A 25,753-nucleotide genomic window follows, 5' to 3' on the forward strand; every position below is an offset into this window, starting at 1 on the left:
CTATTATAAATAGATGGTAAGTTTTACAGGGCAAGGGCGATATCACCTATGTATTTTTGACATCTCTCTGAAGCACAGTGCCATAGGTGGGCAATCCATTCATTCCTTTTTTTTTAAATTAAGTTAAATTAAGTTTAATTTAACTTACTTTTATTGTAGTAAGAACACAAACTTGAAAAACACCCTCTTAACAAAATTTTAAGTGTACAATATTGTTAATTATAGGCACAATGTTGTACAGAAGATCTCTAGAACTTATTCATCCTGCATGACTGAAACTTTATACCTACTGAATGGCAACCCCCTATTTCTCCCTCCCCCCAGATCCTGGTAACCACTGTTCTACTTTGCTTCTATGAATATGACTGTTTTATATACCTCTAAGTGGAATCATACAGTATTTGCACTTCTGTTTACTGTCTTACTTCACTTAGCATAACATCCTCAAGTTTCATCCATGTTGTTGCATATTGCTGAACTTCCTTCTTTGTTAAGGCTGAATAATTTTCCATTGTATTCATATACCAAATTTTCTTTGTTCATTCATCTGTTGATGGACATTTAGGTTATTTACACATATTGACTATTATGAATAGTGCTGTAATGAACATAGGGGTGCTAATATCTCTTTGAGATTCTGATTTCAATTATTTTAGATAAACACCCAGAAGTGGGATTGCTGGATCATATGATAGTTCTATTGATAATTTTTGGAGAAGCCTCCATACTGTTTGCCATAATGGCTGTACCATTTGTTTATTCTGACTAATAGCATGCAAGCACCATTTTCTCTACATCCTTGCCAACACTTGTTGTATTTTTGATAATAGCCATCCTGACAGGTATGAGGTGGTATCTCATTGTGGTTTTAATTTCTATTTCCCTGTTGATTAGTGACATTGAACATCTTTTCGTATACTGTTTTATCTTCTTTGGAGAAATGTCTATTCAAGTCCTTTGTCCATTTAGAAGGTTATTAATTTTTTATTTTTTGTTTGTTTTACTATTGAGTAGTAGGAGTTCTTTATATAGTTTAGAAATTAATCCCTTATCAGATATATGATATGAAAATATCTTCTCCCATTCCATAGATTACTTTTTCACTCTGTTGATTGTTCTTTGTTGTTGTTATTGCCCTACAGAAGCTTTTTAATCCCACTTGTCTGTTTTTTCTCTTGGTGCCTGAGCTTTTGGTGTCACATCCATGAAATCATTGCCAAGACCAATGTTATGAAGCTTCTCGCATTTTCTTCTAGAAGTTTTACAATTTCAAGTCTTACTGAAATTTAATCCATCTTGAGTTGATTTTCGTGTATGGTGTAGGTTTTTTTTTTTTTAGCTTTAATTGGCCTTTATATATATATATATATATATTTTTCTAACTAGATAAGGGTTTAATTTCATTTTCTGCATGTGAATATCCAGTTTTCCTAACACCGTTTGTTGAAGAGACTATCTTTTCCCTATTGTGTATTTTTGGCACCCTTATTGAAAATCAGTTGACTGTATAAGCATGGGTTTATTTCTAGGCTCTCTATTCTGTTCCATACAGTATGTCTTTTTGGCAGCACGGTGTTCTTTTAATTACTGTAGCTTTGTAATATATTTTGAAATCAGGAAGTGTGATGACTCCAACTTTGTTCTTTCTCAAGACTGTTTTAGCTATTCAGTATCCTTTGTGCTTCCATATGAATTTTAAAATTGTTTTTCTATTTCTATAAAAAGTGCTACTGGGAATTTTTTTTTGAACTTTATTTTATTTATTTTTTTATACAGCAGGATCTTATTAGTTATCCATTTTATACATATTAGTGTATATATGTCAATCCCAATTTCCCAATTCATCCACCACGACCACCCCCCCACCACTTTCCCCGCTTGGTGTCCATACGCTTGTTCTCTACATCTGTCTCTCAACTTCTGCTCTGCAAACCAGTTCGTCTGTACCATTTTTCTAGGTTCCACATACATGCGTTATTCTACGATATTTGTTTTTCTTTTTCTGACTTACTTCACTCTGTATGACAGTCTCTAGATCCATCCACGTCTCAACAAATGACTCAATTTCATTCCTTTTTATGGCTAAGCAATATTCCATTGTACATATGTACCACATCTTCATTATCCATTTGGCTGTCAATGGGCATTTAGGTTGCTTCCATGTCCTGGCTATTGTAAATAGTGCTGCAATGAACATTGGGGTGCATGTGTCTTTTTGAGTTGTGGTTTTCTCTGGGTATAAGCCCAGTAGTGGGATTGCTAGATCATATGGTAATTCTATTTTTAGGTTTTTAAGGAACCTCCATACAGTTCTCCATAGTGGCTGTATCAATTTACATTCCCACCAACAGTGCAAGAGGGTTCCCTTTTCACCACACCCTCTCCAGCATTTGTTGTTTGTAGACTTTCTGATGATGCCCATGCTAACTGGTGCGAGGTGATACCTCATTGTAGTTTTGATTTGCATTTCTCTAATAATTAGTGATGTTGAACAGCTTTTCATGTGCTTCTTGTCCATCTGTATGTCTTCTTTGGAGAAATGTCTATTTAGGTCTTGTGCTGATTTTTGGATTTGGTTGTTTGTTTCTTTAATATTGAGCTGCATGAGCTGTTTATATATTTTGGAGATTAATACTTTGTCCATTGATTCATTGGCGAATATTTTCTCCCATTCTGAGGGTTGTCTTTTTGTCTTGTTTATGGTTTCCTTTGCTGTGCAAAAGCTTTTAAGTTTCATTAGGTCCTATTTGTTTATTTTTGTTTTTATTTCCATTACTCTCGGAGGTGGATCAAAAAAGATCTTGCTGTGATTTATGTCAAAGAGTGTTCTTCCTATGTTTTCCCTAAGAGTTTTATAGTGTCCGGTCTTACATTTAGGTCTCCAATCCATTTTGAGTTCATTTTTGTGTATGGTGTTAGGGAGTGTCCTAATTTCATTCTTTTACATGTAGCTGTCCAGTTTTCCCAGCACCACTTATTGAAGAGACTGTCTTTTCTCCATTGTATATCATTGCCTCCTTTGTCATAGATTAGTTGACCATAGGTGCATGGGTTTATCTCTGGGCTTTCTATCTTGTTCCATTGATCTATGATTCTGTTTTTGTGCCAGTACCATATTGTCTTGATTACTGTAGCTTTGTAGTATAGTCTGAAGTCAGGGAGTCTGATTCCTCCAGCTCCGTTTTTTTAACCAAGCAAGACTGCTTTGGCTATTCGGGGTCTTTTGTGTCTCCATACAAATTTTGAGATGATTTGCTCTAGTTCCATAAAAAATGCCATTGGTAATTTGATAGGGATTGTATTGAATCTGTAGATTGCTTTGGGTAGTATAGTCATTTTCACAATGTTGATTCTTCCAATCCAAGAACATAGTATATCTCTCCATCTGTTGGTATCGTATTTAATTTCGTTCATCAGTGTCTTATAGTTTTCTGCATACAGGTCTTTTGTTTCCTTAGGTAAGTTTATTCCCAGGTATTTTATTCTTTTTGTTGCAATGGTAAATGGGAGTGTTTCCATAATTTCTCTTTCAGATTTTTCATCATTAGTGTATAGGAATGCAAGAGATTTCTGTGCATTAATTTTGTATCCTGCAACTTTACCAAATTCATTGATTAGCTCTAGTAGTTTTCTGGTGGCCTTTTTAGGATTCTCTATGTATAGTATCATGTCATCTGCAAACAGTGACAGTTTTACTTATTCTTTTCCAATTTGTAATCCTTTTATTTCTTTTTCTTGTCTGATTGTCGTGGCTAGGACTTCCAAAACTATGTTGAATAATAGTGGTGAGAGTGGACAACCTTGTCTTGTTCCTGATCTTAGAGGAAATGCTTTCAGTTTTTCACCATTGAGAATGATGTTTGCTGTGGGTTTGTCGTATATGGCCTTTATTATGTTGAGGTAGGTTCCCTCTATGCCCACTTTCTGGAGAATTTTTATCATAAATGCGTGTTGAATTTTGTCAAAAGCTTTTTCTGCATCTATTGAGATGATCATATGGTTTTTCTTCTTGAATTTGTTAATATGGTGTATCACATTGATTGATTTGCATATATTGAAGAACCCTTGCATCCCTGGGATAAATCCCACTTGATCATGGTGTATGATCCTTTTAATGTGTTGTTGGATTCTGTTTGCTAGTATTTTGTTGAGGATTTTTGCATCTATATTCATCAGTGATATTGGTCTGTAACTTTCTTTTTTTGTACTCTCTTTGTCTGGTTTTGGTATCAGGGTGATGGTGGCCTCATACAATGAGTTTGGGAGTGTTCCTTCCTCTGCAATTTTTTGGAAGAGTTTGAGAAGGATGGGTGTTAGCTCTTCTCTAAATGTTTGATAGAATTCACCTGTGAAGCCATCTGGTCCTGGACTTTTGTTTGTTGGAAGATTTTTAATCACAGTTTCAATTCCATTCCTTGTGATTGGTCTGTTCATATTTTCTATTTCTTCCTGGTTCAGTCTTGGAAGGTTATACCTTTCTAAGAATTTGTCCATTTCTTCCAGGTTGTCCATTTTATTGGCATAGAGTTGCTTGTAGTAGTCTATTAGGATGCTTTGTATTTCTGTGGTGTCTGTAGTAACTTCTTCTTTTTCATTTCTAATTGTATGGATTTGAGTCCTCTCCCTCTTTTTCTTGATGAGTCTGGCTAATGGTTTATCAATTTTGTTTATCTTCTCAAAGAACCAGCTTTTAGCTTTATTGATCTTTGCTATTGTTTTCTTTGTTTCTGTTTCATTTATTTCTGCTCTGATCTTTATTATTTATTTCCTTCTGCTAACTTTGGGTTTCGTTTGTTCTTCTTTCTCTAGTTCCTTTAGGTGTAATGTTAGATTGTTTATTTGAGATTTTTCTTGTTTCTTGAGGTAGGCTTCTATAGCGCTAAACTTCCCTCTTAGAGCTGCTTTTGCTGCATCCCGTAGGTTTTGGATCGTCGTGTTTTCATTGTCATTTGTCTCTAGGTATTTTATGATTTTGTCTTAGATTTCTTCAGTGATCTCTTGTTTATTTAGTAACGTATTGTTTAGCCTCCATGTATTTGTGTTTTTTACGTTTTTTTCCCTCTAATTGATTTCTAATCTCATAGCGTTGTGGTCAGAAAAGATGCTTGATATGATTTCAATTTTCTTAAATTTACTGAGGCTTGATTTGTGACCCAAGATGTGATCTATCCTGGAGAATGTTCTGTGCGCACTTGAGAAGAAAGTGTAATCTGCTGTTTTTGGATGGAATGTCCTATAAATATCAATTAAATCTATCTGGTCTATTGTGTCATTTAAAGCTTCTGTTTCATTATTTATTTTTATTTTGGATGATCTGTCCATTGGTGTAAGTGAGGTGTTAAAGTCCCCCACTATTACTGTGTTTCTGTCGATTTCCTCTTTTATAGCTGTTAGCAATTGCCTTATGTACTGAGGTGCTCCTATGTTGGGTGCATATATATTTATAATTGTTATATCTTCTTCTTGGATTGATCCCTTGATCATTATGTAGTGTCCTTCCTTGTCTCTTGTAACATTCTTTATTTTAAAGTCTATTTTATCTGATATGAGTATAGCTACTCCAGCTTTATTTTGATTTCCATTTGCATGGAATATCTTTTTCCATCCCCTCACTTTCAGTCTGTATGTGTCCCTAGGTCTGACATGGGTCTCTTGTAGACAGCATATATATGGATCTTGTTTTTGTATCTATTCAGGAAGCCTGTGTCTTTTGGTTGGAGCATTTATTCCATTCACGTTTAAGGTAATTACCGATATGTATGTTCCTATGACCATTTTCTTAATTGTTTTGGGTTTGTTTTTGTATATCCTTTTCTTCTCTTGTGTTTCCCACTTAGAGAAGTTCCTTTAGCATTTGTTGTAGAGCTAGTTTGGTGGTGCTGAATTCTCTTAGCTATTGCTTGTCTGTAAAGCTTTTGATTTCTCCATCGAATCTGAATGAGATCCTTGCCGGGTAGAGTAATCTTGGTTGTAGGTTCTTCCCTTTCATCACTTTAAGTATATCATGCTACTCCCTTCTGGCTTGTAGAGTTTCTGCTGAGAAATCAGCTGTTAACCTTATGGGAGTTCCCTTGTATGTTATTTTTCATTTTCCCTTGTTGCTTTCAATAATTTTTCTTTGTCTTTAATTTTTGTCAGTTTGATTACTATGTGTCTCGGCGTGTTTCTCCTTGGATTTATCCTGTATGGGACTCTCCTCACTTCCTGGACTTGGGTGGCTATTTCCTTTCCCATGTTAGGGAAGTTTTCTTCTATAATCTCTTCAAATATTTTCTCTGGTCATTTCTCCTTCTCTCCTCCTTTTGGGACCCCTATAATGCGAATGTTGTTGCATTTAATGTTGTCCCAGAGGTCTCTTAGGCTGTCTTCATTTCTTTTCATTATTTTTTCTTTATTCTGTTCTGCAGCAGTGAATTCCACCATTGTGTCTTCCAGGTCACTTATCCGTTCTTCTGCCTAAGTTATTCTATTATTGATTCCTTGTAGTGTAGTTTTCATTTCACTTATTGTTTTGTTCATCTCAGTTTGCTTTGTTCTTTAATTCTTCTAGGTCTTTGTTACACATTTCTTGCATCTTCTCGATCTTTGCCTCCGTTCTTTTTCCGAGTTCCTGGATCATCTTCACTATCATTATTCTGAATTTTTTTTCTGGAAGGTTGCCTTTCTCCCCTTCGTTTAGTTGATTTTCTGGGGTTTTATCTTGTTCCTTCATCTGGTACATAGCCCTCTGCGCTTTCATCTTGTCTTTCTTTCTGTGAATGTGGTTTTTGTTTCACGGGCTGCAGGATTGTAGTTCTTCTTGTTTCTGCTGACTGCCCTTTGGTGGATGAGGCTATCTAAGAGGCTTGATGGGAGGGACTCCAGAGTTTGTAATATAATAAGATTGGTGGAGAGATTCTTGGAAAGTAAACCTTTGTTTGATAAGTGTGAACAATCTATTGCCTTATAGGAGAGATAATTTTCAATATGAGTAAATTGTCTGACTTTATCAGTATTCAGTTCCTGAAGCAAAGTGCAAAGTTAATCATTGGATTACAGCCTATCTTTTGGGGCAAAAATGTCCTCTGTAATGTTCGTATTGAGACCTCTGGTCTCAGTCCTCATGGGTAAGCTCTTTGGATGCAGGTGGTCTCAATTCACAAATGCTATGGAAGAAAGAAAATAGAGAAAATTAGGATAAAGTGACTGAGATACCAAGGAGGGGACAAGATATAGTATTAAGTTGGTGGTCACCATTGGCCTCTAGTGAAGGTAAGATTTGAATAAAGACTTGTACATAGTGAGGGCCAAGTTGGATATCTGGTTTATTTTTCTACTTTTTTGTATTTCTCTAGATTTTGCCTGGGTTGAAGTTTAACTTAAGCTGGGTTCTGTTTATAATGATCAAAATCCTATTTTGTCCTTAGGTTTCCCCAAATATTTCTAAAGAAAAATGTGTTTTGTGTTTATATTTTCTGTAAATCCCTCAATATGTAGCTTTATTCCATTTGGAGAAAGCTGGTTTAAATGTAGTAAATAAGAAGCTCAAGGAAGGGTGAGATATTAAATTTAAACATTCATCTTAGGGTCACTTTTGAAATTCTTCTTTCCTCCTTAGTTGACTGAAGCATGCTCAAATCTGCAAAGGAGACATTTTTTCTTCTTCTAAACTGCCTTCCTTTCTCTCCATTAAGAATATCCCACTGGACACGTTCATTCAAACAACTAACAACTGTTAATTTTTGCTTTTGTTTAACACAGTGCTATATTCTCCAATTTTGCTGTGTCTTCATAACATTCTAAGAAATTAGTTTCAACTTTTGCATTTTAAGAACAATTATTTCATGCTGCAGATAATTTTTCTTCTTTTTCTGTCTTACAATCTTGGTGACCACTTAGCAGGAAGACTTGGCATTGTTCCTGATGAATATCATGGGAAAATCTACTTTAAAATGGATATATTTAATTTTACCAATAACTAATGTAAGCCAAGTGGATACTTCTTGTTCTTTCTATAAACCACTATATTCAAAAAGAACATAATTGAAAATGAATTTTTCTTATTTATAATTCAGCAAGAGAATTTTTTGAATTTTTCTTTCCTTTTCCTAATGAAGAGTAATTGTCATAGCAAAGCTAAAAACCAACACACTGCAGTCCAGTGTTAGATTTGTCTTTGAGCCATAAATGGACTTTTCTTTATTGAATAGATTACTAAAACATAGATGCATTCTTTTCACACACCATATGGTATTAAAACACACTGTATAACAATGGGATTCCAAATGAAAGAGACAGCACATATGTTAAATCACATCAGATGTGGGCTGAAGAATAGAATTTCTGATTTTATTCTTCCTGTAGGTATAGCTATATAAATTTATCCAAAGTCAATAATAAAAATTATCTTATTTGTCTCCCAGTAGAATATGAGTTAAAATTAGAGCAGGTAGTGATCTGCTAATTTACACTGCTGAACACACAGTGAGTATTAAATATTTGTTGAGCGTTTGATTATTTGGCCTCTATTCTTGTAGTTGGGGAAACAGACGAGTGATACATTATCCTGATTTTGTCCTTGGCTCTGCCACATGAGTTTATGCTACTTAGTTTTCTAGTACCATGTACCTAATGTATATTTATGAGCCTGGGCTTGAGGTCAGAAATAAAGAAAATTTCATTCTAACATGAAAATATGCATTTTCAGACTTTTTCAATTCTCTTTAACCACTAGTTCTATATTTTAATGCTATTATTAAGTCTTTGGATTCATACTTTTTATTGCCTTGTAACATTTTACCTAATTTTTTTCCTTTTTGTCACTACCTGTGTTGCATTTGTGTTGATTCTCATATATGTAAGTACAATTGATCAGAATTTTTCTAAGCCTCACAGCCCTATCATTACTTGCATTTTCCAGATAAGGAAGCTGGGGATTAAAAATGGAAAGTAAATTTTCTAGTTTCATAAATAAAGCTATTGTTTTTTCAAATACTCTTTATGTCAGAAGACTTGACCTGAGTTGACACTGCTAATATGATTGTCCTTTTTCATACACTAACCAACCATATTGCCTCCGAGCTCCTCAGATCAGTGGAGCATTTCATCTGAATGGGGACTTATATATCATCAGTGGACCACTCTTTATTTCATTCCTCTTTGGTGGACTAAATAAATTTCTCCTTTCCAATCAAGAGGCATATCTTACATTAAAAAAACAGAATCAATAAACTTGAGTAACAAGAGTCTCCTAATGTCCTCAGGATTTGTAGAACTCACACATAGCAGAGAGCTCGAATCCTTAGCACCTCCTAAGAGATTGTCTGCTAGAATTGAGTCTTTACACAGCTAGGCTAGATCGCTGTACTTGTAGCCAGAAATCAGAATGATCTGAATCTCACACATGCTTGTCATGGTGTAACCTGTCAAAGGAAAGGATACAGCAATCTAGGCATCATCGCAGTCAATGCCCATTGATAAAATGATTGAGTGGAATCTGTGACCCACTGCTAGCTAATTCTGTCCAATCCTTCTGCAGCAAAAAGACTCGAGTGAAAGAATTCCTCAGGATAAGCTAAATAAATAAAGGCCAATATTGATTCTGTTGCTTGTGTATACCAACAAAAAGGGAACTATTATGAAATTTCATATAGTTCTAAGCACTTGTTGGCTTAAAATAAAATCTATCATCTTACAAATTCCTTGGCCAATTATTCCAACAAGAAAAACTGTTGCCAGGCATCTTGGGAAAAAAAAGATCAATACTTTCACAAGTCATATTTTCCATATTTACTTGCATTCTATTTCTCCACTGATTTTTTTTTGTTTGTTTAATCTAATTTACCCTTGTGCCCATGAGGCAATTCTAACATACATTGCTTTGAGAAACCGTCATAAAATTCTCTTGACATTAAAATTGCATATTAAAAATGTGATTGCTGCACATTCAAGTTCTGCATGGCTATAAATTCCAGCCCAGTAATTACTCAAGCTAGACTTCCTATTAGGAACTTTGCAGTGAGAGGTATTGACTAAAAAGTAAAGTAAACAGAATACATTTTCATGTCAGAATGGATTTTATCCTTGTTCCTGGATAAGTGACAATGAATAATAAACACGTGGGCAGAAATAACATGACTTATTTGCATTTAGGTAATCCAGTTATTGCCAAATGTGCCCACCTTTATTGAAAATTGCTCCTAATTAAGGCCCTTAGGTTCCAGGTCATCTGGGTCAGCCCAGGACAAGATGATAAAGTAGGTGAGATTTGCCTTGATGTAGAAATCCTCCTTCTCTTACTCTTCATAGGGCTTCTGCCCTAATTATTCATTCCTTTAATCTCTGCTTATTCGTTTCTTGTCTTTACACATTAGTGTGAATTAAGTTCTTATATACCTTTTCTGGTATATTTTCATTTTGATTTTTCTCTCTGAAGGTGTTATTGAAGACTTTGCCTCCAATCCCAGGAAATATAGGGATCCTGATCTGGTATCTGCTATGTAGTATCTGTTATGTAGACTGGCTATATTTTAGTAATCATTTCAAACTTCCTCCAATTTCTTTAAAAGGAGTGCATAGTATTAGCTTCAGTTTCTGTCCTAATATCCTCTTCTCATTCCAGATTACACTATGACTAAATGCATATTTGTTTATTTTAAATTAAAGGACTATAGAACCTTCTGGTATATCATCACTTCATTCATTGTTTTTCTCATTTCCCTTAACATTTCACCTTAAAATAAATAAACTCTTCTTTTTCTAAACTTTACTTGTTACCCCCTTTGTTACATTTGTCCAAATCTTATTTTTTAACACTTTTTGGTGACAGACTGTATATTCTAAAGAAAAAATGACCTCTATAAGCAGATGAACTTGAATAAACTCTTGATGGTCAATAACACAATGATAATGATGTAACTCATAATATTTGTATTTTTAAGGGAGGACATAATATATCAAAGATAAATATCAGTGTAGATAAAAATAAAGATGCCATTGGACAAAGAGACACATTTAAGTTAGAAAAAAAAGCATTGAATTTTGAATGCTTTTCTATCTTCTCAAGTGGTGATTAACATGGCCTATTGGTTATGAGGGCTCAGCAATTTGGAAAAAAATTGCCCTTCTTCTCAGTGCTTCAATTAGAAGTGGAAATAAGCTAAGTACTCCATTGAAATACAGTGAAGTTCTCTTCCTTCCCAACAGCTTTTGTGCTGGTGCCCACTTTGATTTCATTTCCCCCCTCAAGCATGGTTTTGTTGCTCTGATCGTTAATATTGATATAAAACTATCAATACACAAGCTTGGTTCTGTAAATAGGATTAATGAATTGCCAAACATTATGGAAGATAAAATGCTATGTACAGTGGCAGTCTTCAATTCACCCAGGCTTTTTCTTTCTTTCCAGCTTTACACACACACACACAGGTGTCATATGATGGAGACCTTGAGAATGTCGTAAAGCTCCAAGTTTTCTGTAAGATAGGGAGGTGATAGGCTGAGTGTACTAAGAAGCAGTCATTGGAGGGTTAGCTAAGATGCTCTTAGAAGGGAAAGGACAATATCTGCATGTCACAGCTCTTAAACAAACTTCTGGGAATGTATTCATGTTATATCCACATATTCATCTCAGAGGTCTGCTCTGACTTATTTTAAGAACAATCGAAGTTCTGAAGCTCTGTGTTTCTTTCAGAGACTCAGCATCCTTTGTGTTTTCTCTTCCCAACTTAACACAAAGACACTGTTGCAGCCAGTATTCTTAGCTGATGTAAAATATTCCTCAGTGTGTCTGCACACAGTATCTCTATGTCATTGTCACACCATCTACATTGGCTCACATCTCAATCTCCCTGCCTCTGCCTGCTCCAGTTTCTTCACAGGTGAGCTTACTGATCTCGCCACTTACAGGACTTTGGCATTTCAGATTATTATTTACCCCGTTTGCCTCAGATTGCTCAACCCCTAGATACCATGCCTACCTTCCCAGATAGACCATATTCTGGTTCCTTGATAAAAACATGTTGTAATTAGGAAAGAATTTAAAGAGTTCCAATCTATTGATTTCAGTTTGGCTGGGTCTTTGCATTGAACCACCCTTTTTACTGCACTGACTGAGGATACAGTCACTGAGACATTCTTGCTGCCAAATTCATCTGGAACATCTGTTCTTTCTCTGATTACTCGGGCTCTCTCATGGCTCTTACATCACAGTTCCCTCTGCAGAGAATAAATAGGTTTGTTGCACTTGATTTCCTGAATCCAGGATCACTCTAGAGGCCTCAATTTACAGTTTTGGGCTTCTGTGTTGATCACCCTTTCACATTTTATACTAAAATCCTGCATCTTTCCCAAACACCTTTTAAAGCCTGGAAGCCTTGCTTCCTTCCTGGGTATGGAGGCCAGCTCCTAATATCCAGCAGCCCTCCCTGATGCCTACTGCCAATCTGGGTTTTAGAATATCACTATCCCTGGATTCTCTTATTGCTGGTTTTCACCCACCTGTTGGCACATTTCATACTCCTTGGAAATTGAGTACTTATTAATTACCCCGATTGTGCTTGAGATTGCATGATCCCTTGGCCACCAGGCCCTGCCTTCCCAGATCCTGCCATCCTCAAAGCTTTTGTCCATGCTTGCCCAGATCTGTGGATTTTGTGTCAGGGCACATCGCTTGTCTTACTGTGAGTGCAAAATTATTCCATGCCGATTAGACCCTAGATATGAGAACACATATCTTAGTTTATACGTTGAAACATTGATCACAGATCATGTTTCATAGCAGTTTAAATGTATTCCTGAGACAGAGACAAACTTTTTATGAAACTCTTCAAAGAGTAGAATCATTGAGTGCCCACTTTGCTCTTCCCTGCCTCTCTTATCTCACCCTCTTCTTAATCCATGCAACTATGATTTCCCTGAGTCCCCCATCTCTGATAATGCCTAGTGTTTGAGTATCAGTGTCTACTGTTCTTCACCAAAGTCAAAGATGCACACTTGCTAGGTGGGCAAGACCTTGTCCTCTTCCTGGAATGGAATTTGATTTAGAAGAATCTTTATCCTTCATTCAAACCAGGAGAACTATTCATCTTCCAGAGAATCATTTCAGTCTGTCTTGTTACTAAGCTGTCATTCTTTAAATTCAAGTCTGGGGTCTTATATTTTTAGCTGTCTAAGTTGCTGTGTAAATTGGAGGAAAAATATCCCAATAAAAGAAACCTTTTCCAGAAGGATAAAGCAGTTTGTATCTTCCTGCTCAGGAAACCCTGAAAATATACTAGCAGAGGAAATTGAAATATCAACATACCGACTGCTTCATTTATTTTTACAAGGATTATTATTTTTCATAATTTTGAAAAATACATTCATGAAAATTACCTAGGATGCATTTATTAGATTGACAAAGTCTTCAGTACGTTCTGATTAGTCAGATTATCATAATTATATATATAATATTTATTTATAATATTATATAAAAATCTCAGTATTAGAGAAAGATTAAAAATAAGAAAACCTGTAAAACCTAATATCATTGAAATCTGGTACCTGAAAATATAAAAGTATGTCTTAAGACAATACAGAAGCAAACTCATATTCTGGAATTAGAAGTTTTACCTCCTGTTTACAATTGCTGTATATGTATTGCCACCAAAACGGATTCTAAGTCATGGTTGGTTTTTATAAAACTGAGCATTTGTGGGATTCATGTGTTGATAACACCTAGACATATCTCTGGGTTACTTTCCATTCTTAACTATTTCTATTCTCTGCTACAGTATGCCTATTGCCAGCAATCTTCTAAAAGCCCATTTAAGAAAAAAGCAATTTGATTATTTTTTGTCTGAGTTAGGTGACTGTTGAGTAAGTATATAATGAATTCATATATAATTTATAATATAATGAATTAAAGTTATAGAGCTTACTAATTTATCAGTATCTTAGTAAATTGTAAGATTAGTTGTATAGAATTTGTCAATTTATTGATATATCAGTAGTTGTGAAATTAAAAATATTTAACGGTGGCTACCATTTGTTAAGTGTTTATTATGTGTTCGGTGTTTTAACTGTGTGATCTTGATTCATCCACACAACCACACTATGAGGCAGATAATTAACTATTTTACAGATGAGGAAACTGAGATTTAGAGAGATTAAAAATCTTGACCAGATCACTCAGATAATAAGGAGGGGAACTGGGACTTTGCCTGATTCTCATGGTTTTTGTTTTTGTTTTTGTTTTAAACATCATTTACATCATTACCTCAAACGCTCAAAACACAGAGCCAAGCAATAAGGCTTGGTGATAACTTACTAAGTTATTGAGGACATCTACATATCACCATTTTATGTTAGAAATATGTAACAGGGTCCAATCTGGAAGTGATTATGATTCAGTACCAATACCAAGTAGGTAAAATGACAGTGTATAAAGCTACATAAAGATATGAGACAGAATAGCCAACAACATTCTACTCTAGATCTCGTAAGTTTCACTCCAGATCAATATGTCAGCTGACGAACCGCACAGTCACATGGGACTGCTCTATTAAAAGCAGTAGGGACTACACCCCTACCAGCCATTGGGAGGGAAAGAGTGGGGAGCACAGGAATGGGTCTGTTTGTCGGATCACTGCCCCGTCCCCCAATCTCAGGGACATCTAAGATAAATAAAGCCCACTAAATGGAGAAAACACAAAACGTCTTATGTCTTCACCATTATCAAGGCCATTAAAGAGATGTAAAAAGCACAGCAGCTAACCGTATTCATAAATGGCAAACTAGCATTTGAGAAGGTAGTAAGAACTCAGTCTCATAAATAACTAGATGTATGTTAATTTAATTCTTTTGGAAGGGGAAGTAGAAGAATATAAAACATTAATCACCATCTCAGGAATGATTTATTTTGCATATATGCCTGCAGAGAGAAGGAAAGCTGTTTGCTTTTGGTAGTCTTCCAGCTCCTGCTTTCTTTTTGATCATCAGGGGGCTGCATTCACATACATCTTCTATATGTCAATAGTAGATTGCCCATCCTCTGCTTTCATGTGTGCAGCCAGAATCCACTGACTTTCATGGGCAAACGGTGGTGAGTTTGCTGTTTGTAATAAAGCTATTATGCATCAGATCTCTGGATCAGACGGTCTGATCCAAAGACTGTGGCAGAAGCCCAAGTTATTATTTCTCCCTTATTATAGATGAATGAACCCCTTTCTTTTTATCTTTTCTTCAGCTTTATTGAGATATAATTGACATATAACATTGTGTAAGTTTAAGCTGTACAACATGATGATTTGATATACATGCATTTTGCAATCTGATTACCACAATAAGGTTAGTTAACACATCCATCACCTCACATAGTTACTTTTTTTTTGTGATGAGAACTTTTAAGATCTACTCTCTTAGCAACTTTCAAATATGCAATACGTATTGTTAACTATAGTCACCAAGCTTTAAATTATATCATCAGAACTTATTCATCTTATAACTGGAAGTTTGTACACTTTGAACACCTTCATCCATTTCCCCCATTCTTCTGACCCTGGCAACCACCAATCTACTCTGTTTCTGTGAGTTTGCTTTTTTTTATATTCCACATGTAAGTGAGATCATATAGTATTTATCTTTCTTTGTCTGACATTTTACTTAACATAATGCCCTATAAGCTCATCCATGCTGTTGCAAATGGCAGGATTTCCTTCTTTTTAAAAATGGCTGACTAATATTCCAGTGTGTGTGTATGTGTGTGTGTATGACATGTCTATATATCATAATTTCTTTTCTTTATCTATTCATCCACTGGTGGACATTTAGGTTATTTCCATGCCTTGGCTATCATAAATAATGTTACAATGAACATTGGGGTAAAGATATCTTTTCAAATTACTGTTTTTGTTTTCTTTGAGTAAATACTCAGAAGTGAAATTGCTGGATCATATGGTAGTTCTATTTTTTATTTTTTGAGGAACCTCCATACTGTTTTCTCTAGTGGCTGCACCAATTTATACTCCCACAAATAGTGCATAAGTGTTCCCTTTTCTCCATATCCTTGCTAGTACTTGTCATCTCTTGTTCTTTTTTTCTTTTTCTTTTTTAATAATGGCCATCCTAACAGGTGTGACCTGATAGCTCATTGTGGTTTTGATTTGCAGTTCCCTGATGATTAGTGATGTTGAGCATCTTTTCATGTACCTGTTGGCCATCCGTATGTCTTTTTTGGAAAAACGTCTATTCAGGTTCTTTGTGAATGGGCCCCTCTGTAAGAAAACATGCCTTTTATCAGAAATATGGCTTTCTGAATTTCCTTACTGACACAGGTCAGTACATACATTGTTGAGGGAATCACTTTCCCATTAAGAGTGCTTGAAAAGTTCATCTAATACACTGATAAAATATAACTTCCATAGTCAGTTTTATTTTTAGCCTACTTGAGTCTATCTGTATTAGGACTTTTAGAAGTAAAACAAAACATTTAAACTTAAAAACTAACTTAAGCTACCTAAGAAATAACAATTCTCTCTATACAGTTGTCCCTTGGTAACCACAGAGGATTGCTTCCAGAGGCTCCCTCCATTACCAAATTCTGCAGATGCTCAAGTTCCGTATATCAAATGGTGCAGTATTTGCATATAACTTTGGCACACCCTCCGTATACTTTAAATCATCTCTAGATTACTTACAATACCTAATATAATGTAAATGCTGTGTAAATAGTTGCTGGTGTGCAGCAAATTCAAGTTTTGCTTTTTTGAACTTTCTGAATTTTTTTCAAACATTTTAAAGTCAAGGTTAGTTGAATCCACAGCTGCAGAATCCATGGATATAAAGGGCCGACTGTACACAGATCACCATGCATAGACAACCCAGTAACAAGATCCAATATACTAAACCTGAAGTCAAGGAGGGCTGTGGACAGGAGGGTAGAGCTAGTGGTATGTCACTGGTTTGACTTTTTCTTTTTACCAGAAAACACCCAACTGCAAAAGTTAACCACAGAAAAAGATTTTACAAAGGGCTTGTATAAAGTAGTTGCCAACTTTTAAAATTGTTTGGCCACAGTTTTCAAAATGACCAACTCCAAAATACAAATTTTTGTTTTGACCTTGCCAAGACTCATGTTTTTTATGGAAATTTGTAAATTACATGTATTCTGTAATGCACATTTTTAAGCTTGTACATATGAGAATATTGCTTCTTAAAATTTATCAGGAGATTACAAACATTATAACTATTTCATTATTACTCAGCACATTGCTGCAAATCTCATTAGTTATGTCTTTCAGGGAATTTTCTCCTGAAAAACTTTAGTGAAGGTTATTCTTACTTAGGTGGGTTCCATGCTTCTGAAGAGGTCAGAAGGAATTTGAACTAAATCTGATAGTTAAACTGAAGATCAGGATGGACCATATAATTTATATTGATGAGTCTGGTGCTTTGTATAGTTTATAAACTAGCACTAAAAATTACCAAAATGAATTCTAATAAAGGTTTGAGTAACAACAATGTTTATTGGAATAAGTGGTTAGTTCTCAAATATATGAACTTTTTTGAAGGAGAGCACTCACTTGGAACCATGTTTTAACGTGTTTGTTAAAAACACTTACTTAAAAATCATTCTGTTTAGCAGGAGACCAAAAGCTAGGCACTGAGCTGAGTGTGTCTAATTTTAACTTTCAAATTTCCCCCAGTCTAGAAGTAGCCATCTCTTGTTCAAGGATGGAGTCTATCTCCTGGATTAATTTATTTTACCCTGGAGACAAATATTAGAAAGCAACATCTTTTGTGCTTATAGTTACTAAACCACAACCCAAGTTAAAAGTATTATCAATGTACCAAAAATGATGCAGGGTAGGGAACTGCTTCATGACAGTAAAGCTTATTTTCTGTAAAAAATGACACAAAGGATTTTTTAATTCCCAGGAAAGGAAGTAAGGTTTATTCTCTACTGAAAATAAATGAGAAAAATATTGCTGCTTCCAAACTCTAGGTAGGAATCAAAACACTTTAATAATACATATTTAAATGTTTACCTATTAAAAAAATTCTAAAGTGCTTTTTAAAGAACAGTAGAATTAGAATATCCTAAACCACACAAATTGAGGGTAACAGCAGCATCAAACTAACAGATACAAATTAGCATTTCTGTGGATAAACTATGCCTATTTTGCAGGAAGTCTAAACCCCAATGCATTGCGCTTCCCAAAGAGGATGTTTCATATGACCTCTGGGAACCGGTGCTCTTGGTCACCCTGGGGGTACTTGCTGTGGGTGCTCTCCTCAGCATTGTTTTGCTGTGGAGGAGCTCCTGTGGGCTCTAGAACCAAAAGCAGCATTTGGACCAGTCAAGTCTGCAAAGGGCCCCTCTACTGTCCATAGTGCCCATCTTAGAGGAATCTGCTGACACTGATATTGCTGACACCTTGAACTTTCTCATGGAGATCCAACTGGGGGGAAGAAAGTTTATGTTTTACTCCCTCTGTTAGTGTATCCCATTGTAAGATTGGAGCAAGAGTCCAGGGACTGGACTGACGAGCAATTTGAATGAGGTATTTGCAGTGCTCACCATCACCTCACCATCCTTATTCTGGCGCAGTAGCTTTGCACCAAATTTGTGGGCGCAGCATTCTCATTTCTAATGATGAGTTACTTTTTTCCCCTGCAAGTGCTTCTCAGCCTCCTATGCAAATAACCCTTGGCTGTTCTGTGCCACCAGTTATCCAGAACAGATTTTCCCAGTTCTGTGATGGGTAAAACTTATCTTATCCTGCACACGTGAAGACCCCTGATGCGGGGTTTCTGTAAATGAGCTAACTCTTTATTTACCAGGGCTTTGTAACATGGAGGTAGTTACTATCTCTTGTGACTTTTGCCTTAACCACTTCAGGATATGTCAGAGAAATTAAAAAAAAATCATAATAAATATAATAGCAAGTTGCTAACATTTATTAAGTCCTCCTATATGCCACACATTGTTCTACATTGTGTTTTATATTGACTAACTCATTTCCTCTTCAGAATAACCTTTTAAGGTGGGTGCCGTTATTTCTTCCATTTTATTGTAAGGACACGGGCACATAGAAGTTAAGTAACTGACAGAGGTCACTCCCACTGGATTCAGATGACTAGCAAGAAAGGGGAAGAAAGAGGAGTGAAATTTTGCCTTCATTATATTTTCTTCTGTATTCCTAATTTCAAAAGCAATTAAGTGGAATTAAAGAATATTTCTCTGGCATAAATGGTAAGCCCCACCAAAGCAGGGGCCATGCCTTTTTTCTCTCTCCATAGTATCTCTGGTGCCTAGTACAAAAGAGACACTCAATAGATATTCATGTTACAAATGAATGAATAATCTAAAAAACTTTCAATTGCTTTTTTTTAATGTATCTTTCATTCTTTTTCTTGTCTTTGCAATTTCTGTTGTCTTAATCTGCACTAAAGAATTACTAAACACTGTCTGGATTAGTGGGTTGATGACACTCCTTGTCAATAACTTATATAGCTTTCTGTTGGCTCTAATTTCTAACAGAAGAATTGGGGTTGGTTTGAGAGATGAATCAATTAAGAAGCCGTTTTCCTTACAGATATCATCAACAAGACTTCTCTGAGATGTGTACTGAGAAACATACTGAAATGCAGAGTTCATATCTAGATGGGTGAGCACAGCTTTCATTGCTTTTCTAAGATCCTTTATTGTATACTGTTTTATTAATTATTTCTGGTAATAAGAATAGTTTCAAAAAATAATCTCTGGTTGTATGTGTAAGTTGACAACATTGATAGAGCTATTTAAGTTATAGGTAATGTATTCTTTAAATTGACTTACAAAGCTATTAAATGAGTATAATACATATAGAGGCCATGCGAGTACATGGCTTATGAACCAGGCCATGGCCCTGAGGAGGGAACTGTATATTAGTTCTGTTCTTTGTAGTTGCTAAAAGTTTATTTGATTATTAATCCTATAATTCCTCATATTTTCACACCTTCTGGCTATCTTCAGCTTCTTGGTTCTGAGGCATCATGCTAAACATCTTTATTAGAGGAATAACGAAATAGCTTCATTTCACACAATGCTTTCTTTTAAACTCTTTGATAGCATCCTGGAATTTAAAAACATCCATTCATAAATTATTTTTATGATTGGACCTTGATCAATTTACTTGAACTTAGTGTGCCCTCTTCTCCACTTGCAGCTGAAAGGGTAGTCTTGACCTACTTTTTAGAAGAGCCCCTAAAAATGATTAAGTGAGCCTTCCTTATAGAGTACTTTAAAAATATATAATTGCTCTGCATATAGGAAAAAACCTATCAGAATTTTAAAAAAATGTTTAAAAATAGTTAGGTGAAAATTTCAAGATGGAAACAGGGACTTGCTAATGCTGAATAAGGCAGAAGAGCATATTTTTGTCAGTCAGTTTTACTAGTTTAAGTAAAGCCTATTTAACTATAAAAATCTATTTAATCAGTGATAGAGTCATTTCATTTTAGTGACTGCCTAATTGTAGGGAAGCTCTGCAGCACAATCATGACCTCCTTCTGTTGTGCTCAGCTCAAGACTACCTTTAATGAAATGTGATGATGGAGCAGTTCCCTTGATTAAAGCACTTTAATAAATAAGTAGCTAGACAAATTTACCAGCTAGGAGAGAAGAGGAACAAATGGAGCTGTAAATCCTATAAGAATAGTTTTATCATTTAAAAAATTTTTATGGATTATTTAAATTGTGCTTCTCTAATCATAATCGTTTATAACGTTTCATTGTGTTTAATAGCATTTGCTTTGATTGAATCATTATCATAGTTAGCAAGTTGCTTTAATATCTACCTTACAGTATCTTTTCAATTATGTGAAAGATAATTGAAGCTGTGTGAATGTGGTTTCCTTTTCTGTCCCTAGAAAGAGACCATAATAGAGAAGTTTCATTTGTAGAAAATTTATATTTTATAGTCTCTTATCCACTTACTATAACATTTCAGATTTATTTATTTACAGTTTAATTTTGCACACTCACCCATTCTGATTGCCCTCTCACAAATTTTAATATTCCCATTCAGTTTTGGCAGTATAGCAGTAGAGAGAGAAATTTTCCTGTTTTTGTTCTTTTTGGATAGATCCACAACATTATAGAGAAAATTTTTAAAGATTTCAGTCTTCTCATATGCCAGAATTTTGGGGAAACCTTTGATTAATTGATCTTATCCCGCTCTCTACTCCTCCAGCTCTGATTTCAGAGGGTATAGATGGGGAGGACCCTCACTTTCTCTCTGCTTTGCATGGTCCCCTAGACCTTCTGCAGCTTTCCTAGGTTGATATAAGAGTGAACGAAAATGTCATTGTTGCAGAAGTCAAGCAGGGGCTCACAACCAATTGTGTGAATGTTTTGCTTTTCCTGTACCTTGTCTTTGCTCACGCATCTTTTAGAGTCTAGGCATGTGTTTGTATGTGTGTGTGTGTGTTTGAACGAGAGAAATAGCAGTCTACTCTAATAATACCATAATCACAACCAGGAAAGACATGCTTCATCAATTCTCTGGCAGTAACTGCAGTTCCTATGGAAAGAAAAAGTGTTGTGGTCACAAAGCACCGAGCTGATCTCCCTGTGCTATGTGGCTGCTTCCCACTAGCTATCTATTTTACATTTGGTAGTGTATATATGTCCATGCCACTCTCTCACTTCGTCCCAGCTTACCCTTCCCCCTCACTGTGTCCTCAAGTCCATTCTCTACATCTGCGTCTTTATTCCTGTCCTGCCCCTAGGTTCTTCAGAACCATTCTTCTTTTTTAGATTCCATATATATGTATAGCTGATTCACTTTGTTATAAAGCAGAAACTAACACACCATTGTAAAGCAATTATACTCCAATAAAGATGTTAAAAAATAAATAAATAAAAAGTCAAAGAAAAAAGAAAAAGTGCTGTGGTACAGTAGAAAAAATATAGGCTTTGTAGTAAGAAACATCCAAGTTCAAATTCCAGCTCTGGATTCACAGATAATTAGCTCTAATTTGCTTTGCAAATTCATTAAACCCATCTGAATCTGTTTTCTTATCTGTAAAATGGGAATAATAATACAAACCTCATAGGATTATTATTAGTATATACTAAGTAAAGTATGAAAATTGTATGGAACCTTATATGTTTTCAATAAATGTGTTCTCTTCTATTCCTTAGTACTCCAGTGAGTTGTCTTACCACAAAACACAGAAATATAATAAAATTTGAATCAGAACTATCAAATTACAAGTAATAAAAAAGAAGGTAAAACAATTAGGCTAAAGAAATGCCTAATATTATTTACTGTGATTAATTGTAGTACTTAGTTTTCAGATTCTTGAAGGATGAGGTAGCAAGATAAACACAGTAGGTTATATTATTGTCAATATTTGAGAAAAGAAAATAGAACTCACCAAGTTTTTCTGTACTAGTGTTTTTAATATTAAATATTAAGTATCTTTACTCATTCTATATCTCAGATTTCATTAAAATTTTAATTAAAAGTTAATTGCAAATTCAATAGAGAAGAGGGAGCCTCATCAAAGAATGGATGGACATTTCTCTGCTATAGGTTTGGTCATCTCTTTGTTAACAAATAAAGGTAATCTTGTTAGAACACTCTTGTAAGATTTGAACTGGAGATTATTCTATTGTATAAATAGTGGAAAAAGAAAATCTGACTAACTGGAGGACTAGTGAGATAATGGCTGCTACATGTTTTCTTTCAGTTCTATGAATTCCGGGGGATGGATTGGTGTTTTCTTGCCTCAATTTCTTCATTAGTCACTGCATACATGTAGAACTTTTCCAGAAGTCCCTGAAATTGTCCAGTTGTTTCTTCATTGATCCGATGCCAATGTTCTATCAATACTTCTTCTCCCCCACCATCTCACACATATCTCTCTCCCCAAAGTCCATTGTTCCCACTGGTTAAGAAGTCTTCCTCACTTGAAAAAAGTGTGAAGACTTTTGATTTTTTAAAGCACTCCTCACTTTATACTATTATTATTAATTTTTTATACTTTTAATATAAAGGAGAGGTGTAATGTTTCCAAATTCCTGGCAGATATTACTCTTTGGGATTTGCCAATGAGAAACTGGAATTCTTTGGAATTACACAAATCATAAATGATTCTTAAAATATTTCTAACATTCTTCATGGTATTTATGGATATGTGAGTAAATTATTACAAATATAAATAAAATATTAAATTTAGTAGCATTTTCAAAGAACTGTAGCCATAGTGCATATTCAAACACTGGTAAACACCAATGAAGAAAACTAGGTTATCTTGAAATAGCGTAATGTTCTTAATCCTAGTAAAGTTAATGTCACTCACTGTACAGGATCATGTGCCAAAGTAGCTAATGTAAGGACTTATTTTATTTCCTAAACTTGTTATTTCTTAGGACATTATTCATAGGATTTGTTTAAATTTGTTTAAATTATACTATGCATGTAAATTGATTATTTTATTTGCAAGCATGATTCACTGTTAGTAGCAACAAGGTTATGAACACACACTTAGAACTTGGTCATAGGCACAAACAATATTGCCTATCAGATCAGGAAATTTCTCTCCTCCTGCTCCTGTTCAGTTCCCAGAAATGTTGACCTCAACTTCTGAATCTCCTGTCATTGTTTCCTGCTACCACTCACTCAATTAGATTTCTTTGAACCAAGTTGTCTCTTGGTTGATTGTTGTGTTTTAATTCTTACAAGAGAATTATTATATCTTTTCCCACTTTCTCCATTTCTCAACTGAGTTTTCTCCTGATCCCAGAGAAACATATAAATTACTCTAGAAATGCTGGGAGGGGATTCCTTATGGAAACACTACGAAATAACCCCTCTTTTTAGGGCAGTGATTTTCAACCTTGGTGGCACTTTAAATTCACTTGGATGCTATTTTAGAAACACATGTGCCTGGGTGGTGGATCCCAGGAAGTTGATTTAATAAGGTCTATTTTTAAAAATCCTATTGATTCTGTTGTGTAGCCAAATTTGAGAACTCTCCTCAAGGAACTACCCAATGAGTTACTCCTCATTCTATAATTTAAGGATACACTTATAAGTATTTTTCATTCTTTCATTGTAGGTAAATTCATTTTTATAATCTCCGAAATAGTTTGTAAAATTCTTGAAGAAAAATGTGTTTACTGTTGGAAACTTATTTTTGATCAGTTTGATTTCAGAACCTTGGAGGTTTATTATTACATTTTGGCAGTTGTAAGTATTTAATTGATCTTATTTTTTAGTTATTAAAGAAATACGTATGTTTATTTAAAAATAAAGTTATGCAGAATTACTTATAATGGAAACAAGACTTACTTATTCCATCTCCCTCTCCAGAAGCATCCGTTTTTAATCTTTCAGCTGTTTGTCCCAGTTGTCATCTTAGCATTTCTAAATAATATGATTATGCTGATATTTCTTAATAAATTATTTTTTTGACATCTTCTATTTATTTTCTGCCATAATAGCAAGGATTTAGTCATTTATTCTCCCCCAATATTTCCTCCATCCTTCTGTTAAATTACATTATTATTTTTCAATCTTATGCTGGCTACTTTTCTAATTTTAATTTATGTATTTCCATCATTTTTTCTTCCACATTACCTATGAGCTGTATCTCTTGACTCATCACTTTATAAGATGAGGATATTAGCACCCATGACCTTCTCTTCAGCTCTCCCACATCTCCCAAATTCTGTCATTTTTACTTTTGCATCATCAAAGTTGATGAAAACATATTTCATTTTATAATATATATTTTCTGTTTACCTATAGATTAGTTTTAAAATTTGATAGCTAATATACATTTTCATGTTATTCTGACTATATAAGAGTAGTAAATGGAAGTGCCAATCAGGCTTTTGTACATCAAAATGCTCTGCTCCCATTTCTTCATTGTTTTCTTTTGTATTTTGTCATCATTAAAAAAAAAAAAAATTAAGACCCCAAATCTTATCCTTGTCTTAGGGTATGGCAATCCCATTTGGGAAATGTTTATATTTGATATTCTTTCTTGACCCCCTTTCTCAGACACCACTACCCTCAATCACTAGCTGCTCTAAAAATCTTGACTAAATCTTGACTCAAAACTGTAACCTTGGAACTTCCATCTAGGTTAAGAATTATTTTCTCTCATATTTTGAAGGCATTAGTATATCATTTTCTAGCATGTAGTATTGATGATAAGTCTTCTGCTGGTAATTTTCTTTTATTTGTAGGTAAATTTTAATCCCACCTGAAGCATTTTGAATTTTTTCTTTATCCAAAGAGAACTCCAAAATTTCACAGCAAAGTGTCTAGTTGTGTTTATTTTTTGATTTATTATGTTGAGCACTTAGTCTGCTCTTTCAACCCTGAGATCATGTCCCTTAGTTCTGAGAAATTCTCACTCATTTTTCCTTTGATGTTTTTCTTGTCTCTGTCCACTCTGGTCTGAGCATCTGAATTCTAGTTGATTAGATGTTGGACTTCTTGGATGATGCATTGATATACTCTTGAAATCTTTTATATTTTCTCATTTTTCTGTCTTCTTTTACTAGTTTTTTGGCAATATTTAATTTTTTTAATCTTTCAATGATTTCTATTAAGTTTTAAAGATATTATTAATTTTAATTTCAAGAGATATTATTGGATTACCCCCTCAACAGTGTATCTATCTGTCTGTCTACCTACCTACCTATCTACCTATTATCTTTTTTTCTATATGTACTGATTTATTTTTGAGGATTTTATTTCCATTATTTTAATATTCTCTTCTACCCTCTGAA

General features: G+C 34.7%; 1 protein-coding gene across 5 annotated transcripts in view; it reads left to right on the plus strand.

Annotated features, from left to right (window-relative positions):
- Nucleotides 1-25,753, plus strand: part of ZPLD1 (zona pellucida like domain containing 1) — a 313,221-nt gene that overhangs the window by 178,772 nt on the left and 108,696 nt on the right. For 2 of the 5 annotated variants that reach the window (XM_061193039.1, XM_061193038.1), the window contains exon 2: nt 19,557-19,628. The exons of the other annotated variants lie outside the window; for them this stretch is intronic. The gene's annotated coding sequence lies outside the window, so the exon portion shown is untranslated. The remainder of the gene's footprint in view (nt 1-19,556; nt 19,629-25,753) is intronic. 5 annotated transcript variants of the gene reach the window in all.

Source organism: Eubalaena glacialis, chromosome 6 (genome assembly GCF_028564815.1).
Source record: "Eubalaena glacialis isolate mEubGla1 chromosome 6, mEubGla1.1.hap2.+ XY, whole genome shotgun sequence".
Lineage (NCBI taxonomy): Eukaryota > Metazoa > Chordata > Mammalia > Artiodactyla > Balaenidae > Eubalaena > Eubalaena glacialis.